This window comes from Pogonomyrmex barbatus, unplaced genomic scaffold (assembly GCF_055798465.1).
Source record: "Pogonomyrmex barbatus isolate J1 unplaced genomic scaffold, ASM5579846v1 scaffold1, whole genome shotgun sequence".
Lineage (NCBI taxonomy): Eukaryota > Metazoa > Arthropoda > Insecta > Hymenoptera > Formicidae > Pogonomyrmex > Pogonomyrmex barbatus.
The window spans coordinates 19790845-19798540 of record NW_028297098.1 but is presented as its reverse complement, the minus strand read 5'-3'; the positions used below and the strand labels follow the sequence as shown (position 1 = coordinate 19798540).

Sequence of the window (7696 nt, the reverse complement as noted above, 5' to 3'; positions counted from 1 at the left end):
ATAAGGGTACAAAATAAATTTCTGTTACAATCAATCCGGTGATAATGCGTGTAATCAATTTCCGAAAATAAGTGATACAGAGACGTAAGGGGAGATAGGAAGGAAGTAAGAGCGACCGTGCCAGTGGCAGAAAGAGGAAAGACGATCGTCGGGGAACTTTATCTCATTCATACTTTTGCATTTGAAAGCGGTAATTTATGCGCGCGGCGAAGTGAGACGGGATGCACCGCGGAGGAACGAGCGAGAGGGAGAAGAACGTAAGTGCGACGGCAATGGAACGCGCGTGCACGAGAAAGAGGCCACAACGTCGCCATTATAATAGATATGTTAGCATGCAAACGCTGTCTTTTATACGTTTGCCAGTACGCGGTAGTGGTAGCGATCTTTCAGGGCCGTGCGTCTTTTCCTACCATATCCGAATTCAGCTGTTTATTGCCGGAAGAATCGATCGATGTCATTTTGACGACACACAATATCTTTGTATCTTATCTATTCATGTTTCTCATGGACATTGTTCAATTAAAAGTGAGGAAGAATATATATAGTAATTGTAAAGAAGTCGAACGAAATTAGATGATAAAAAAATCTGATCTGTGATCAAAAGGTTAAAGCAGTTAATATATTGTTATTTATGTGCTTATTAAAAATGGAAACAGATTTTTTTCAAATTGATAGTTATCGTGTTCGCTTATGTGTTAATGTGCGATATCATATCTTCATGTTCGGACCCATCAAGACTAGATTGATCCATTTGTTCGGGATGCAACGGGATTGTTCTTACGAAACATCGAAGTTTATCTACAGATCTATGAAAAAAAAAAAAAACGGAATTCCGGTAAATCGACGATTGATACGTCCCTGGGGCCTCGCGAGCAAAATGTGGAGGCGGCGCGAGAGGGGCGGCAAAGCACGGTTCGCCGGATAGGAGAGTGGTGAGAGGACAACGCGGTAGCAACTGCGACGATGGGAGATCGGAGAACGGGGGAGGCCGTCGGCGGGGCTCGGTGGGAAGCAGCGGGAGAACGCATGGGTTCCTCGTGGGGACGGGGGGAGGGGGCGGCGGTGGCAGGGGTGTATCTACTTACCATACTCCCAGTATACCAAAGTCCCGCGGTCGACTCGCTACGCGGCAGATAGTAGTCGCAAAGCACGCTTCTCGGCAGCAACCGCGAGAATAGCGGGAGAGAGGGGAGAGATATAAAAAAAATACAGAGAGAGAGAGAGGGGCGTAGAGAGGGATCGGATAAGACAAAGAGCGACGAGAGGGAGAGGGAAATAGAAGTAAAACGCGAAGGAAATTCGCTACACGTGTTCGTCGTTCGTTTTCCATGGAACGCAAAGGAAAGAAGTAACAAAAGAGCGGAGGTTCAGCGAAGAGGAGATACCGTGAGCCAATCGAGCCAATCGAGATAAAATGGTGGCACGATAAACGAAAGAAAGTGATTAGACGCATCGTGTGTGACAGTATATCGCTGTGTGCCTCGCACAAGTTCCGATCACATGGATCACGTGGTAGTCAATCCGTGCCCCTTCTCCTCCTGACCGCAAAGGTTCTATCGGTGGGCGGTGGGGATGTCAACTGTGACGGGGAGGGATGTAGAAAAGGAGAAGTGGTAGATACGATTTCTAGGATAGAAGAAGAAGAGAAGAGGATGAGAAAAACAGAGAAAAGTCAAAGAGGATATTACTTCAACATTGATGACAATCAGGGTGAGTATATACAGTATCTACTTATAATTTCTTTGCATAGAGCAGTAAAGAAACTATTATTGTGAAAAAAGATAATTAAGTAAAAAAAATAATTAAATATTTCCTGATGATAAAAATCATTATTATTTCATATACTATTGGAGGAAAAATGCAATTTTACTTGGAGACCATTGTTCGATTTTACATATTTCTAATCTTTATTTTATGAAAGAAACTTAAAATAAAGAAATAACTCTATAACATAGGATAGGTTAATGATACCATAGATTATAATCCGCGATAGACAATACGCAGTACATCCTCTTTTTCGCCACAAGATGTCGGCTTAAATCGTCGTTTGGCAATGCCTCCGGGGCTTCGCCAGCCCGCTTAAATCGTATACTTGGCACACGAGCTAATTGGTCGTATCTCGCGTTAGTCGGTGTGCTTTATCGCGTCATTCGTAACCGGTCGAAAAGCATTCGCCAACGAGCGATTTAACGTAACGCGAAATGGGTAACGCGCTCGCCGCCGCTCGATTTTTCTCACTCACGGCGCTCCCACGTGGCGCACGATACCACGTGTCGACCAGAATACATCTTATGACTACAAAAATCTTTTGCTTGTGTTCTCTTAAGCAATTATGTTTTCAATAAATTATATTTTACTTAAAAGGTGAAATTTAAAATTATTTTAATTCTAAATTTTATTAAGATAACTAAACTTGTACTAAATTTTGAAATTTCTTAAATTATTCTCTTTCATCACAAGAGTAATTTTTTAGAATAATCCCACTCGTTACTTGAACATAGATTTTCTGAATATTTTTGTTTTCATCTTTACTCCTAATCCTTTTCGTAGATGCTTATTGTCATTATATGCGACGAATGCACGTTTCTCGTGAAATGAGAGAGAGAGAGAGCATCAGAAGGCTTGCAGCCTCTGTTTCTAGCCTGCGAGTCGGACATGAAATTGAATTCGTACCGTGAATAACGACTAACAAACCGCAGTTATATCGTAAAAAGCAATGCAGCGGGATGTGAATTAATTCTGGCTCGCACCCCACAGGCTATCCCAGAGCCCTTTTCCCTCTCCGTCTCTCGTCGCGCGTGTACACGAGTATCTCTCGTTTCCTCTCTCGCGGTACTTCTCTCCTCCAACTGGAACGGTCCCAAAATTCAATAAAGGCGAACGAGTACGAGGTTCTCTCCCTCGTCTCCGCCGCTTCCCGTATGGGGTGGTGGCGGCTATGGGGTTAGGAGTGCCGGAGTCATCGCGAGGATCCAGAGGGAGAGATGGAGGCTTGGTGCATACATTAGCGGAAACAACGTGCGGAGATATTGTCTGAACAAAGGGATCGGCTCGTATCTATCGAAAAGGCGATTAAATGAGGATAAAGTTAACTTTGCCTTGGGCACTTGCGTTGAAGGCACTCTCAGAAAGGACTTTCGTTCTGTGATTCCTGTGATACTACGTGATATCGCGACTTATATTAGTAGAATCGAATCATTAAATGTAATATAAAATTATAATAATTCATTGAGATTGGGTCATGATAATTTAATTGCACAATACAAATTCTATGATAGTTTAAAAACGAAAAATCAACGCGTCGGTAAAAAGCGAATTTTGTGAGAATTATTTGATTCTCTTTTAACATGCTATCGAAATTTCCAAAGTATTCAAATAAAGTCAGTTATAATTCGTTAGAGTCTCGTTTAAAGCGACAGAAAAATTAACGTTATTCGCAATGCGTTATGCGATCATGCAAACTTGACATCGCGTCCAAGGGTAATGAAAGTCGAAGAGTGGATTGCGCGAGATAGAGAGAAATAGGACGATAGCGAGGATAGCGGAGCTGACAGGACACAATATTGCAATAACTTCAATTACGACGACACGACGGATTGCCGTGGGGTGGATTCGACCGTCCTCCGCTCGCGCGTAGTCCGAAGCCAACCAGCCAGCCACCCCCGCCCGTTCCATCCATTTATATATCCGAGTGACACAAACGTCGTGGTCGAATTGGCTGTCGGATCTGAAAGGGGCTGCCTTTAAACAAGTGCTTCTTAATAAACCATTGACGCGCGAAACCACCCTCGAAAATTTGCCCCTCAGCGCTACGTCGCCACCCCTCCTCAGCACCGTGAGACTTCAGATCGTCGAGGGACTTTTAGCTTTCGTTACTTCGTTAAATTCAAAAAGACGAAACGCACATCCCACATCGCGAAGTAAACGTAATGCGAAGCGTTCTAACGTTTTTATTTCGAAAATTTGGAAGTGTATTTACAAATTTACAAAACTTTTACAAATCAGGAAAAATTTGATCAATTATTGCACTTTAGAAGTTTACAGTATTTCTATTTTTATGTTTATATTATCTCTGCAATAAATAAAAGAAGGAATATAATTTATAGTTTAATTTAATTTGATTTCTCTCCATATTAATTTATTATTATATATATTTTGATAATTTATATAATAGAAATCATAGAAAAATAGAACATTTATTACAAGTAAGCGATTTATTTGATCACACTCATATGTGGCAATTGAGATTACAACTTTCTTGCAGTGAAATTACAAAAGAGTAAACAACATTTTCGTACAATTTTATTTTTATGATAATGTGGAAAAATCATTTCGACCGATTTTCAAGGCCGCGAAACTAGTCTAGCGGTGACTTATCGACCGCCCGTTGCAGGAAGAGCGAACTCTGGAAAAATTGTGCAGAGCCTTTTGCCCCGCGGGCTAAGGGTATTTCACTAGGGGTGGGCACGCACCCTTCTTCACTCACGTCCCACTCGAAATTTCGCTCGGCTAGCGCTTTTTTTTAACATTTATTTGACAGCTGTCGTCCGCAATGCGTGCGCGTTTACCTACCACGGGGTTGTCCTCGAGTCGAAATCATGTTCGAGAACAGAAACGACGAATTTAAACGGCATCCATGAAAAGAATAAGGGTAGTGTCAACTTAAGACAAACGCTGACGCGACTGACCAATGCTTCCCTATACAGCAAAGATATATAAACATTTCAAGGTAATTATACGAATTTCACAAGATACAAAATACAAAGAACTGTGTACAAAGAACTAATGTTTACATTTCATGCATTAAAATTTTTTAATTAATTTACACATGAGGTAGATATTTAGCTTTCCTTTTAAATATTACGTCAATTTACACTGCGTTGGAATTTGTTCAAAGTACGAAATTATAAGGCAAAAAAAGGAATTACATAATTGAAACTAATGTGATCATAACAATTTTTTATGGACATCTTTACGAGCTACAATTTATCTGTCGAGCACTATCTAAGATAAACACATCAATTGTATATTTATATGCTGATTACATTTCAACATATATCATTTTTTTTATAAAATAAAAAAATATATATAACAATATCTCTTCACAACAATTGCATAATAATTTTTTGCCAACAAAGTGATGAGAATAGAATCAAGAATGAACTTCTTGATATTCAAGATGTTATAAATCTTGAAAGAACTAAATTCCCGACATACTGATTTCTTATTATGTTTGTACTTCACTTACATCCTCGCGACTATAAATTCATTAATTGTAGAATCACGTTTTATAAAAGATCGACAAGGAAATGACTAATAATCATGTAATGAGTCGCTACGAAAATCTGTCACGCGATGCAAACGAATCATATCGTCGTGCAAGATTAATTATCCCATTAAACCCGCACATCAAAATATGTAACCACGATATTTCACTTTATACTCATAGTTTCTATAGTATCAGGATACATACAAAAATTGAATATCATATGCAACATAACATTCAACATAAATCAACATAATGATTCGTCGCATTGTATTTTACCTAATTATTTTATTTTCAAAAAGAATTAATATTAATAAAGCTATGGGGCAATAATGTTAATTTTACGCTTCTAAAAAAAAATAATGAGAAAATATCTAAAAGAGAAGCAAAACTATTCATAATCTTTTTCCATAATTTTGTAAAGAAAATTGAAAATTCTACGATATATATATATATATATCGAACGTTTATTGTATATTATTGTTTCATTTTAGAATATAGAATATAGAAAATTAATTTACGCCAAAGACAACAAATCGCAGACCCTAAGGTCGCTAAGGTTTTTCTTAAATCGATACCCGTTGCCGCGTGCCAAGAACTCTTCCTTTCCCTATCGAGCGTGTCCGGGAGAATGATAAAACGTTTAACGGCAGATAATCGTAGGAAACCTCGATAAATCTAACGAGGTCTCGTCGGGTCGATCCTTTCTCCGATCGCCGATTTAAGCTCGTTTCGGATACAACCCCCAGAGCGAAATCCCGATAACGAAGTAGGAACTCGCGCGTTTTTTCCTCCGCCATGCCACGGCAGAAATAGAGAGAGCGGGAAAGAGCGATTGCCGCTTCGCGGCATTGCCGGGAAGGCCGTGTTCGAGCCTGAGAACTTTGTCAATTAGACGGCAACAATTAGTCGTAGCCGCCAGACAGAGTAGCTGCTTGAGTGATAGATAATAAGTAATAACGGATCATTGGCCGGTAACCTGCCTCTCCTTGACGTACGTCTTACGTTTGCTGCAGACTTATTTAATTCTGCATTTTCGCCAAAGAATGCGGTTTACCGCGCATATTACATAATTGTCCATTTTCCCAGATGTTGCCGATCAACTTTCCACTGATTAAAAAAAAACTATATCGTATGAAACTTTAAAATTTAGAAACAAGCAGAATGATGAAGAACTACTCCTCTGGACAAAGACTATATAACTAATTAAGAAAATATTTCTATTAATAATGTTTTTTATTATTATATAAAATTATGTTTTCTACTATAATATTACTAAAACTGTGATATACATTAATATTTTTTTGCGCTAGATTTAAAAGTAATAGATGCATTGAGGTGCATATATTAAGCATATATTAAGTGGCTTCGATTTCGAAGTTTATTCTCTTTATTATTTTTTTTTGTCACGGACAGCGAATAAATTCATTCACTTTGATAATATCGAATTCTACCGAAGCAAGTAGTTGTCGTTCAAAAGGTCGATTTATTTCAACCGGAGAAATAGAGCGGTGTGCCTTAATAACCTGCAATTGCCGACAAACGTCGCGCAAACGCCGTGGAATTTTTCCAATGCTTTCTGCCGTGATAAAGAAAAAGAGAAGGAGAAGGTCCACGGATAAAAATCAGTTAGAATGTCACGTCGACGAGCGGCGCGCCTACTACTTTCCCGTTGTCGCGCGGACCATCTCTCGTTTTCACAGGACTCCCGCCACCCGTTCTCTCTTGCCTCACGCTCGTGCCTATCTTTCGCGAAGGATTCCTTCGATCAGTCAACGAGGGCCGGACGCCAGACTGCCGGCCGGAGAAAAACTCGGCTGTCAAGCTTGCTCTCGCGTACGTGAGTTACGTGACGCCGGATCGACTGCCGATTTATCGCGCGATCGTGTACAACGTGTACGACGACAACTGCGGCAGTCCGTCCGGATGTGAGATTCGTTCCTCCTTGACGATCGATGAATCCCGCGCGAACGTGACGGGTCCTCTTTTGAATTTAGCATCGCCACTTAGGCAAACGCTTAGATATTGATTTTGTATCATCATAGAATATTTGCTTTTTCTTTTTGCGAAAATGTAATATATACTTGATGTTAACCATAGTCATGATGAATTCACATGATGGCTATCGAGACGACACGGCTTCCATTGAGTTACTGTAAAAACGACGCGTTCTGAAAAGAACGCCCCGCCATATGGATGGGGGACCGAAAGCTTAGAGCACTCGCGTTCCCTAAAATCGAATCGCGGAAAGGAGAGGCACGCTGAGGCAATTTTCGGGATGGTCGCAAAATAATGATGATCTTTATCCCTAATGAAATTAGTCCTGCTGCTCTGGAGCACACGGGAATAGACATCGTACCGTGAAATTACTATAATAGGCGGCGGCGGGGCGGTAGATCCCCCTCCCAATACACGCACAGGCGTTACTCA

General features: G+C 40.3%; 1 long non-coding RNA gene across 3 annotated transcripts in view; it reads left to right on the top strand.

Annotated features, from left to right (window-relative positions):
* Nucleotides 1-1067: 1067 nt before the first annotated feature.
* The window catches only part of LOC148938211 (uncharacterized), a 69082-nt gene continuing 62453 nt past the window's right edge, over nucleotides 1068-7696 (top strand). For all 3 annotated transcript variants that reach the window (XR_016141216.1, XR_016141215.1, XR_016141212.1), the window contains exon 1: nucleotides 1068-1710. This is a non-coding gene — a long non-coding RNA (uncharacterized LOC148938211). The remainder of the gene's footprint in view (nucleotides 1711-7696) is intronic.